At 45.4% G+C, this 12,716-nt stretch overlaps 1 long non-coding RNA gene across 1 annotated transcript; it reads left to right on the top strand.

The window, feature by feature from the left end:
* The first annotated feature begins 396 nt into the window (after window positions 1–396).
* Window positions 397–3,076, top strand: LOC144321808 (uncharacterized). The gene is made up of 2 exons (XR_013387324.1): window positions 397–479; window positions 2,810–3,076. It is a non-coding gene; the product is annotated as an uncharacterized LOC144321808 (long non-coding RNA).
* The last annotated feature ends 9,640 nt before the right edge of the window (window positions 3,077–12,716 follow it).

Raw genomic sequence — 12,716 nt, 5'->3', positions numbered from 1 at the left:
AGTCGGAAAGACAGGGGAAAGGGGCGTGAACGATGATCTGTGCCCACTGCCCGATAGGAGCCCACGCGAATCATGGGCTGGGTACTTGTGGCGGCCCGGGGAGGGGGGGGGGCGGGCCCATTTCACCCCTGGAGTCCTGCTGACCACGGTGGGTGAGGCCGCACACTGCCCTTCCCTACCCGTGGCGCTGGGGGTCAGGCACAGGCCAGGGACCGAGCTCCTGGTGGCCTCGCACTGGGCATCTCTGGGCCATGGGGTGACAGTGCGGTCACCTGGGCCAGCTGACCCCCGTGCCCAAGAGCTCGCTCCGGTCACAGGGACGCTGGGTGCGACGTCTCTGGCCTGTGCCTCCCTAACCCTCAGCCGTGCTCCCTTCCTCCTCTCCGTCGGGCAGGTGTGCGGTACACGCAGGGTCGCCTCGTTCAACGCGACACAACGGAGACCAGTCGCCGTCCAGTCTTGTGCTGCCCACGGGACAGGTAACCCGCAGTCGAGGTTTTACAGCCCTGGCTCCTTGGTCCGGGCCATAAGGGCCTGCCACGCGGGCTGGCAAAGTGCCCGTGGGGAGAGGGAAGACGAGACACTCTGGGTGATTCACAAAGAAATACCATGAAAACGATAGTTGTAGTTCTCTCAGGCAGAGTGGGGCTGTTGCCTTGAGCGGCTGTTTAGCTTTTGGGGTCGCGTGAGCCTCCCTGGAGCCGGGCCCGGGGAGCAGAGGAGAGGCCCGCCTCCTCCTCCCTGCGCCCCTCTTCTGTGCGCCCCCACCTCCCTCCTCCACCTTAGCCTTCCTCTTCTTTCTCTTCCTCCTCCAGCCCCTGAGGTTGTAAATACCGCCCCCCAACACCCGGCCCGTGACAATGGCTAAGGATAACCCCTAAGGGATTTTGCAGCTGCTTTTTGATTTTTCAAGATACAACATATTTTATGGTAAAGACCATAACTTGCTTCGAGGAGGAGTACACTAAGTAAAATGGAAATCCATAAAAGAGAGAGTGGGTGCCCTTCAGTGATTCATGCCCGGGGACCCACTGGGCCTAGGTGCTGTCAGGAGGCAGCGCCCGGTGGCTGGTGGCACTGCTCTGGCTCGGTTTTGCTGGGGTTTGTGTCCCCCATCTACCACTTCCAGCCTGTGTGACGTTGGGCCAGGGGCTCACCTTCTCCGGGCCTTGTTTTCTTCAAGCAAAACATTGGGGCTGGATGTCGCCACCCGGCTGGAGGATGACTGAGGGCTGACGAAGGTCACGACGCTCCTCAGGCCAACATCAGGCCTCGCAGATCCTCTCGGACACACACGTGTGCACGAAAGGTTGGCCAAGGCCCAGTGTTGTGCATGGAGACGTTGCTTCCCCTTGAGATACCACGTGGGCCTGTCTGAATGTTGCAGACAGGGATGCGTGCTTGAAACACCCAGTCCTTGGGCAGCCCGGGGGGCTCAGCACTTTAAGCGACGCCTTCAGCCCGGGGTGTGACCCTGGAGTCCCAGGATCGAGTCCCACGTCGGGCTCCCTGCATGGAGCCTGCTTCTCCCTCTGCCTGTGTCTCTGCCTCTCTCTCTTGTGTCTCTCATAAATAAATAAATAAATAAATAAATAAATAAATAAATAAATAAATAAATCTTTAAAAAAAGAAAGAAGAAACACCCAGTCCAGCGAGCGGGAGCCCCTCCCCGCTGTGTCCTGGACTAAGTGGGAGACTGTCGCCCCTTAGTTATAGACCCGGGGGCAGCGCCACAGCAGACCTCTTAGCTCGGACACTTGAAGTGCTCACTGGCTGCATCGCTCACGCGATCCGTGTGTCCCATGACAGCCCGCTGGGTGGCGGGGCCCCCTCTCCCTCAGAGAGTCTGTACCTGCGCCCTCTGGGTGTCCCAAGGCAGCCCAGCCCAGTCTGGGCGTGCGCGCCCCACCGTGTGACCGGGACAGGAGAGCACGAGCTGTCAATATTGTAGACACATCGAGGCGTCGAGAGCGGGGAAGACGGACACATTTGAGGTTGTCTCCCAGTATTGGTGCAAAACCACTGGGATTGACATTATTACTGCTCTACAAATGTCCCTTGGGTTTTGGCTACTCTCAAGACTTTTCTGCAAAAGATAATGTGGCCCCAGGACCCCCCGAGGGCCTGAGAATGACCTGGGTCTTAGGAGAGGCTGACCGGGCTTACATATTTTGTGTGTGCACGTCCTCTCTCTGGCACCCTACGACAGCCACAGCCAAAGGGCGCCCTGGGACACCTCCGGTTTCCTGCTTCTCAGCACTCAACTCCCCAGTGCTCAGGGAAATATTTCCTTGCAACTTTTCTATTCCAAAATATCATAGGCAAAAGCCACTGAGACTTGGGTCTGCAGCAGGACTGGGAGGAAAAACCAGAGAAAAAAATAAATGGGGAGAGGAAGGAAAAAGCTGACATTTTCTCCTGGACTGAATAATGTATTTGAATGTTTCATTCTGCCGTAGATTGAAAGGGGCTTAAGGGTGAAAGAGGTGAGGAGGGAGGAAGGAATGAGGACGATAGAGGGACCGGGGAGCCCCAAGAGATGGGTATTGTAATCTAGAAAGTTATTTCTCAGCTGGGCTGAGTTCTAAAGTTCACTCCTGAATTATGTGTTAGATGCAGAGACACCGTCCCCGGTGTACTTGGAGCGCCTGTAATGGAGTGTGCTGGGTGTGGCATGATTCTCCACCTCGGGACTTACTGCGACCTGTTCAAGTCCCTCTTTGCACTTTGTTTCTTCGGCTCTTTTTTTTTTTTTTTTTTTTTTTTTCACTTCTTAATTTCCTGTCTCTCTTTTTTTTTCCCCTTGTAGTTATTTATAAATTACAGAATAGAGGCTAAGTAAATGTTTGCTTACAACCATCCGAACATTCCCTTCCTGCAACAGAAACGATGTCAAAAACAAGAGGACTAAAGCAACCCCACACTGAAAATGCTTCAGACAATAGATGAACTCTATGGAATAAAATATACTTCGCTCTATCCCAGATGATTGTTTTTTTTTTCGTTTTGTTTTGTTTTTTTGTTTTACCAGATGATTGTTCTTAAGAGGAGTGTGAATAAAGTCTCTGTATACCTAGACCGAATTCTCTTATACATTATGAAAATACGTATGATGAAAATATACAACGTGTAATGATGACAATGCTCTTTGGGAAAAAAAATAGTGTTCCAAGATGGGTGCAAATTAGTTAAGACTTCTATAACCTTCTGTAGAAGCTTATACTATTTAGAGAAAAATACGAACTTACCAATTAAATTTGAATGGCACTCCAAAATAAGTGCAAAAAAACAAACGCAAAGTAGATGAAAATTTGTATTAACGTTTGGCACAATTGCTTAAAGACTCGGCAGGGGGAAAGTGCAGTGACAACTGAGTAAAACAAAGAATAAAAGGCTCCATATCAGCTTCTCATAAAGTTGAGCACATAAAAGACGTACTTCAAGTACACGGTAAGGAGGGAGGGAAAAAAGAAAGGAGGAAAGAAGAGAAGGCTTGGAAGAAAGAAGGATGGATAAGAGAGGAGGAAGGAAGACAAGGAGGCAGAACGATGGATGGAGGTAAACAGTTGTCATCATTTTGTGGCATCATATAGGATGAGAAAGCACTTCAAAGGAGCCAATCCTCATTGTGAGTGGATGCTGGGGGAAGAGAAATTACTTGACAACTTATAAGATCCTGGCCATTATCAACAGCAGGGAGTGAGGGGAGCGTTGAAGTGCATGGTTTAATGAACGAGCTTCACTATCAGACTAGACCAGTGCCTTTTCCAGATTTTCCACTTACTACGTATACGGCCTTGGACCAGTTTTTGAACTGTCCCTTAGTTCCCTTAGGTGTAAAGTGGAGATTATAATACCAGGGGCCATATAATAGGTACCAAGAGCTTAGGCAGAGTCTGGGCCCAGTAGGTTCCCCTTATTGACCTCATCATTAGTATTAGTATTAATAGCTACTATCACCCTTTTGGAAAACAATGGCTCAGTATGTAAAAGAAACCTCCGTGTACATTATTCCCTTTGCTCTAGCAACCCCCCTCCTGGAAACGGATCTCTATAAAATAATTCAACAAAAGGATAGAGCTAAGTGCTCATCACTATAGCATTAGCTGTAATTGCCAAAAAAAAAAAAAAAAAAAAAGGAACAACTTAAATGTCCATCAATAGGGGAATAATTTATAGTAAATTATGATGTATCAACATAATAGGGTATTATGCAACCATTACAATGATAATTATGACAATGTAGCATCTGAACAAATGCTTACAATTTAATATGAGGCAAAAAATATATAAAATGATGTATACAGTACTATTGTAGCTTTGTAAAAATATGCATGTGTATTGGCAAGTACTGGCATCTTATATGCAAACGTTGAAATAATTATGTACGGGTGTACACTTAAAGATTTGTTTTTCCTTTTTACAAATTGTTTTTTAATATTGCTTTGAAACCATCTATTGAATAATAAAAACATTCAGCAAGAGATGACTAAAGAGAGAAGCATACTTGCCGTAACTCACATCAGTGAGTTAGTGGTAAAAAAGATTTGCTTAGAGACATGCATACAAGGGCTTTGGGACATTTATGTGGGGAATATTTATAAATAATCAGCAAATAGCTAACACTTATATAATTTTTACTAGGTGCCTATGTGCTTAATGCATTTTATATATTGAATTTTCCATAATAACACTATTTTATAGATCAGAAAAGTAAGGCCCAGTGTGGTTAAGGAACTGGCCAATAGTCATATAGCTACTAACTAGTGGAATGGGACTTGAATCTAGGCAGTCTTATCCCCAAATCCATGCTCCTAATAATCACATGCACCACACTCAGCCAATGGCTTTGCCCATGTGTGATCAATGCACTCACACCACACAGAGACCCCTACTCAGAAAGATCCCACGAATGGGGTTTAAAACTCTTAAAATTCTTAATAATTTTATCTTTGAATTTGTGTTTTCTGAGTGCAATCAGATGGGACAAGGGAGCGTGTCCTGAGGGCCAAGAGCCACTGCTTACATGTGTTCTTAGACTGCTTTTGGCCCTTGATGTCTGAGGCCTTGCCCAGACCTCTACCTCTCCTCTCCCACCTCATGGCCACTGCTACCCTTCACCCAGGGTGGTGGCCACATCACACTGACAGAGTGAAGATCATGTTTCACCATCACCTCCTGTCCCCAGGAGTGGCCTGCATGAAGTCCCAGGGCAGACTGAGGTCAGGCACGTTCCCCATGGGAATGTGGTATGGGGCAAGGCAGTGGGTGTCTTGCCATGGCTTGGCATCACCAGGATGCATTCAGTGGGCAGCAAGGCAGTGACCTCTTGCTTACCCATGATCCAGGTAAGCAAGGTATACAGGCCTCTGTTGTCAAGGAGAGACTGGCAATCTCTTAGAGTGTTGTCCCCCTGCCGTGGGTTGGGGCAACCGATCCATGGGGAGTAGAGATTGACCTTTTCACCCTTGACCAATACCCAACACCCTATTTTGCACGGGCTCCTGCAAATGATATAGTTGATATTATGCTCTGCTATGCTTTTATATATATATTAAAAAAAAAAAAAAAAAGAAAACACCATAAGGATAAACACAAATGCACTTCAAAGGGAGACTCCTGGCCTTGGCCTTCCACACGAATCAGAGAACACAACAGAGGGGAGAATCATGGAAATGATGGTTCTACCAGTGGCCTGAGACCCAATGTTCTATACAACTTTATTCAGAGGATATGACTTCATCCAGGGGTAGAAGTCGTATCATCTTGGTTGTCTCCAAAACCCAAAGTCATGAAGGCTTTTGGCAGGTGCTTCTGTGCCATCAAGGAAGGAGAGATTATTCCATGGTTAACAGACATGCTTGTCGCCGTTCCCCTTGGGTTGGCGTCCAGGTACGCCACAATTACGTCACGTGTGTGCTCTTTCACTGGTCACTTTATTCACTCAAACCAGGAAGAAGGTCACGTTTCCTCAGGTTGTCCCGAGAAATAAATCAGGTAATGTCCACGAAGTAGTTACTAGTATGGTGCCTGGCAGAGAGCAAATGCTCAGCAAATTTTATTTGTTATCCAGGGCCGAGGCTTCTATAGCACCCTAGGTACTGAAGTGAGAACTTTATGCTTCAGATACCATACGGGAGAGGGGACGATTAAAGATGACATTCTGCTGAGAAGGTTTAAGAACCAGATATTTTAATCTTCCGTGAGTTAAGCAGACCTGAACAGCAGGTACTTACAGGTAGAACCAGTATATATATATATATATATATATCCCCCAACCTCAGAAACATGCTTTGAATGTGCTCATGCACTGTTAAAAAGGCTTGGTTGAGTTCCCAAAGTTTTGTGAACCACCACATGGTAGAGATAACTTTGGTTTGACAAATCAGAGCAGGTGCTGTCTGCTTACCCTTTGTACATGAAGAAAAAAAAAAAGCGTTTCCATGTGGAGTTTCAAATTCTTAGACTTTTATTTTTTTAAAGATTTTATTTATTTATTTGAGAGAGAAAAAGAGGGAGAGACTGGAAACACCTGCACACACACTTGGAGATGAGGAGCAGAGGGAGAGGGACAGGACAACTCCATGCTCAGTGTGGGGACTGACACGGGGCTCAAACCCACGACCCTGAGATCATAACCTGAGCTGAAACCAAGAGTCCAACACTTAACTTACAGGTGCCCCTCAAATTCTCATGCTTTTAGATGGATTATTAGATACCTAGAAACTCACATTTGGAGGGGGGCTTTTTTTTTTTTAAAAAAAAGCTCTCTTCTAAAGGATACGTTAGTGATATGTTAGACTGTGAGGGAAGAAACCAATACCATTGATGGTTTCATGTGATAAAATCGCTGTATACAGTCTTAAAATAAACTTAGCTGAGGCATAATTTATAATAGTACAACAAATGCTCCTACTTAAAGTATGCAAATCAATGAGTTTTAACAAATACATACCTATGACCGCTACCTCAATCAAAATACAGAACATTTCCAACACCCTCGAAAGTTCCATTACGTCCCTTTCCCGTCAATTCCCCAGCCCCTGCTCCTGGCAACCACTGCTCTGATTCCTATTACAATAGATCATTTTATCTATTCTAAAACTTCAGGTAAGCGGAATCACGCAGAATATACTCTTGCGTCAGGCCTCATTTGCTCAGCGTATTGTTTTGAGATTCAGTGACTGCATCAGTCAGCGCTCCCCAGAGAAACCGCGTATAGAGAGACAGAGAGTATAGCGGGATGGGGGAGCGTGGATGGTGTCAAGAGCATCCATATAAAGAGACCTTTGATAAGGTGTTGGCTCACAGCATTACGCAGGCTGTAAGGCCCAAGAACCGCCGTCTATAGGCTGGAGATCCGGGAAAGCTGGCGATGTAGTTCAAGGGCCTGCGGGCCAGAGAGCTAAGGGTATGACTTGCAGCCGGGATCTGAAGGGCTCAGAGCCACGAGCTTTGAGAGGGAGAGTCTGATGTCCCAGCTCAAGTAGTGAGGCCGAGAGCAAATTCAACAGATTTCTGTCTTCAGGTCCTCAGTGGCTTGGATGGCGGCCGTCCAGGGCCACGAAGAGGATCTGCTTTACCCACTCTACCACTCCAAAGGCTAGTCTCACCTGGAAGCCTCCTCATAGACACCCCCAGCCCTCCTGGCATTCTGTCCCGTAATCAGGCTGACACGTTAAATTACCCATCACACTGATGTGCTGCACGTACTCGTAGTTTTATCTGTACTGCGGGTTAGCGTCGCGTACTATGGATAGACCATCACGGCCGATCTGGTCACCTGTTGTTGGACATTATTCCAGCTTTTGGAAAAAAAACTGGAATGAATAAACTTCATTTTTAAATAAAGCTGCACATTCTGTATAAGTCTTTGTGTGCATGTGTGCGTGTGTGTGTGTGTGTGTGTGTGTGTGTGTGTGAGAACAGGTATTTTCTTTTAGGGGGAGGGGGTTAAAAAAAAGGTATTTTCGGGATCCCTGGGTGGCGCAGAGGTTTAGCGCCTGCCCTTTTGCCCAGGGTGCAATCCTGGAGACCCAGGATCGAATCCCACGTCGGGCTCCCGGTGCATGGAGCCTGCTTCTCCCTCTGCCTGTGTCTCTGCCTCTCTCTCTCTCTCTGTGTGACTATCATAAATAAATTAAAAAAAAAAAAGGTATTTTCATTTCTGTTGGGGGAATTTTGGGTCATGCGGTAGGTATATATCTTTTATCTTTATAAGCTACTGCCCAACAGTTTTCCCAATACTTGTGCCATTTTGCACTTCCACCAGTGGTAGTGTTAGTTGACCTAAAGAATAAAAACTGACAGTTATTTTACCCGCAAAAGAGCGGTGTATTTGGGAATACACGGGAATTGCCATCGAGGATAATGAAGGTGCAACAAAACCATAGGCACGTCCAGGGAACAAAGGAGAGGCACGCTTTTATTATTATTATTATTATTATTATTATTATTATTATTATTATATAACAGCGCATTGATTTTATTGATGGCAGAAGAAAAAAATTCTCTTTCACTGGTAAAAGGTACTTGCTTTACTTAACTTAGTATTTGTTTTTCCCATTCTTCGTGTTAACTGGATTTTTCTCACCTCTAAAATCTGCTTTTCGATTCTCCAATAGTAATATTCATCACGGCTGCACCTTATTTGGGAGGGAAAGTAGGAAGTCTATCAACAGGTTTTGACCAGTCAATGGCTCCTTTCCTCACGAAGACTCTTCTCATATTAGTTCCGGGCCAGGGGAGGTTGGTAAAACTGCTGGGTGGGCCGAGTGGATCTTCTTGGCTGACCATCACCTCCTCTACGGAACTCAAGCGTTTGGTCATAGGTGCCTTCTTCCTCCCATGGAGAGGCACGCTTTTTAAAGGACAAAAGCTTCAAGGGAGAGGCTGTTCCAGAAGGTTGGAACTCGGGAGCTGGTTTTTCATTGGCTGAGCTATTGCAGAGTAGGGAGTGATGAGGGAAGTCTCTCTTCCTCTGGCAAAGTCAAGTCCAAGTAAGGTCAAGCCCATCCATCTCTTCCTCTTGGGTCCCCAGTTGACTGCCAAGTGGTAAGAGCCTGACAGCGCCCCCTCCCGAAACCTCCTGACTCCCTTTCAGTGAGGTGACTGATTTTCACGTGTTTGAGAACTATCTGTCAAATTAATAATTTCTTAAGTAATTACTAACAATGAATAAAGGAATCAGAAGACTTCAAATGTCCGTGAAATAATCCCACAACAAATTTCTCAGTGAGAAATTGTTTCTTTTTTTCTTAATAGAGTAACAAGAGGGGTCATTGTACATTGTACATATTAAATTGATCACCAAACTGCTTTCAGAAATATGAAGTCCCCAGATTTATGATCTTTGTAAAAATAAATTTCAGCCCAACGCTATATACGTAGAGTTTAAAATACCATAAATCTGATGGAAAATATTCAAAGTGAGCAATATAGGTGGTATGTTATTAAGCAAGAGAAGCTATTTATATTCCAACCACAAATAACAGATTTTTGATATATACTGCTTCCTTGTCCTGTCATATGCTAGTAGGATCTTATCCTATATTATAGACAAGTGTACAACCTTGCCATGGTGGCTAGCTATGTTTCTTTGGGTTATTGTAACAAAGATCACAGACTGGAGAGCTCATAAACCATAGAAACTGATTGGGTGAGGGTTCTCCGGGTCACAGACTTCTGGGATCTTCACAGGTGGGAGGTGCAAGGGAGCTCCATTGGGATCACTTTTACAACAGCACTAACCTCATTCGGGAGGGCTCATCCTCAAAGACCTAATCACTTCCTAAAGGCTCCACCAACTTAATATCTTTGGGAGTCAAAATTTCAACACACAAATTTGGGGAGGGAACACAAACATTCCAACCATGGCAACCCGGCATTGTTTGTGGTTGTGTTCGCACTGTCTGTGAAAAGCAAAGAAATCTAGGGAATGATTACAGAATCGCAACCGGTGCTACAATTCCAAAATCTGTCTCCATAGTATCCTGGCATAGACCCAGGGAGGCAGCCAGGCCTCAGAAAATGAACTGTATTTCTCTCCACACCTTCCATATCCAAGAGCACGGCAAGGACTCCCTCGGTGCTCTGTGGGCACACGGCAAGTGGAACTCCACTGATCTTTCTGTCCCTCAGGTCATCCGGAGCTCAGATCACAGCCATATGCAAATACCCACGTTTGTATGACACCTCGTGGGCCCGAAACACGTTGTGATTTCTGTTCTGTTTGACTGAAGGACTCTTCTCCGAAGTCTGTAAAACCAGGAGCTCCTAGTGACTCCACTTCCAGATGAAGAGAAGTTTATGGGCCTTCGTGAGCTTGCCGGAGACCACACTGGTGACATCGCTGCTGTGCCCTTGGCTCTCTCCCACCCCTCAACTCCAGTGCTCCATGAATGGCCGTTGGCTTCGGATGGGTTTCACATGCTCAGAAACCCTTCTATTTTTGCTCAATGGCAGAGGTGTTGCATGATTGGAATCCCAATGTCACTCCTTTTCATGTTTCTTTTTGCCTTTGTGGAGGTAGCCTGAGGTCCATGGTGGAGGTGTGAAATGAACTTACAACTCTTGATGACAAAATTCCCCAGGCCATGCACAGGACTGTGTTTATACATAATAATCTCATCAGGGGGTTATGAGGCCTAATTAATTACTGTTTGTAAAGCAGCCTGAGATATGAAGATGAAAGGTTTTATCAGAGTGCACCGTGTTGGTGGCAGTACAAGCACGGTGTGTGGAGAACTAACAAAAATGACATCTAGCCCGGGTGGCAGAGAGCATCCGTGGGAGGGCTTCATTAGCACAACACCTGCGCACACCGAGACTCTGGGGAGGCACAGACTCCAGTCCCGGCAGACAAACCTCAATGTTTTCATTCTCTGGCTGTAGCCGGTGAAAGGACCACAACCAACATTGGCTTTAGCGGTAGCTTGGATTTGGCCTTGGAGGCAGACTGCACACATCCTTCATTTTGAGGGACTGTGTTTATAGCAGACCGATCAATGGGGTGATAGTTACCCAGGCATCTTCATGTTGGAGGATCACACTGGATCTGTCTTTGACATTTTAAGAAGAAATTTTATTCTTTTGGAAAGAATATTTATTTATTTATTTAGGAAAGAATATTTAAACTGTTGTTTGGAACTGTGGTTGGGTCCACCAGCTTGAGGTCAGATCTGGGCTCCAATCCCTTCTATTGGATAGTTTGAAAAACTTGGCCTGGTTACTTAATTAACATCTTGAGTCCTTGTTTTCCTCATCTGGAAAATGGTTTGTTGCCAGTAGGAGATTTAAATGAGCAGTTACAAGTCCTGTGCATTGTGACCACTCCACAAATGAGAGCTTCAAGCATGCAGAACAAAGACCTTACATAGGACTTCCTAACTCCTTTATTTAGGAAATGAAGAGCCCCAGAGAGGGGAAACCGTGGAGGCAGCAAGTCTAAGGATCGGTGAGTATAATTCTCAATCCATGCCTCACTTCTTATGCTACAAAACCCCAGGATGCCTTGAGAGGAAGTGAGCTCCCCAACATTGTGAGGTTTCACAAAAAGCTTGAATTATTTTATTATATTATCTATCTATTTGACCATCTCTTATCTATCATGTATCTATCTACCTATCATCTATCTATCCATCTATTATCTATCATCTATCTATCTATCATCTATCTATCTATCTATCTATCTATCTATCTATCTATCTATCCTCCATCTATCTAAGAACCAGCCCTGAAATGTACTGCCTTTGGAGCCAGGGATATTAGGACTCCAAACTCACCCTGTTCCCTCACCGTGTAATCTTAGGTTATGTCAGAGCTTTAGTCTCCTCTTCTGTAAGGACTGGGATCTTATATTGTTGTGGACTGAATGCTTGTCCTCCCTGTCCTCCTCCAAATACATATATTAAAGCCCTCAATGGCAGTGTGATGGGACTAGGAGGTATTACGTTTAGATGATTTCATGAGGGTCACGCCTCATGATGAGATTAGTATCCTTATAAGAAGAGAAAGAGAATGGGACTTGATCTCGCTCCCCCATGTGAGGACATAGCAAGAAAGTGGCCATCTGCAAGCCACGAAGAGGGCCCTTTCCAAAATAGGGCCGTGCTGGCAACAGGATCTCAGACTTTTAGTCTCCCAAACCGTGCAATACAAATTCCGGTCACTTACGCCACCTAGTATATGTTCTCTTGTCACAGCAGCCTATGTTGAGTAAGATATACCTATATTTACATCTCCATGTATATCTCCACATATCTCCACATAGATACAGATGATACAGATGCACGTAGCTACATAAAGATATCATTTTAATGCTCAATTAAAGCTGAACACCTAACCTAATGCTGACGAGGAGATATTCATTAAACACTTCTACTCTCCTCCTTTATTTCACTATAAAAAGCACCATTTTAGCTCTAGTTTCTTGTTGACTGTTAGCTCCTTCTTGGTTCCTGAACATCGGAATTGGATGCTTGAAGATTGTTCCAGAAGCAAAGGTATTTGGGGCTAAGGAGGGAAACCTCTAGATGAAAAATGTATTTGTATGTGCAATTCCATTATTACTATTATTTACCTGTCCTCAGAGCAAGTGCTGTGGAGACTAAAGCCCCAGCAGGATAGCAGAGTGTGATTTATGGACATCTTCCCTTCAGCAGGAGCTAGAGTGCGCTCTCATTTGCCAAGCATTGCCTGCATTCCTTGGAACAAGA

The sequence above is a fragment of the Canis aureus genome, chromosome 10, assembly GCF_053574225.1.
Source record: "Canis aureus isolate CA01 chromosome 10, VMU_Caureus_v.1.0, whole genome shotgun sequence".
NCBI lineage: Eukaryota > Metazoa > Chordata > Mammalia > Carnivora > Canidae > Canis > Canis aureus.
Note: the sequence above shows the minus strand (reverse complement) of the source record. Positions and strands in the feature narration are given on the sequence as shown.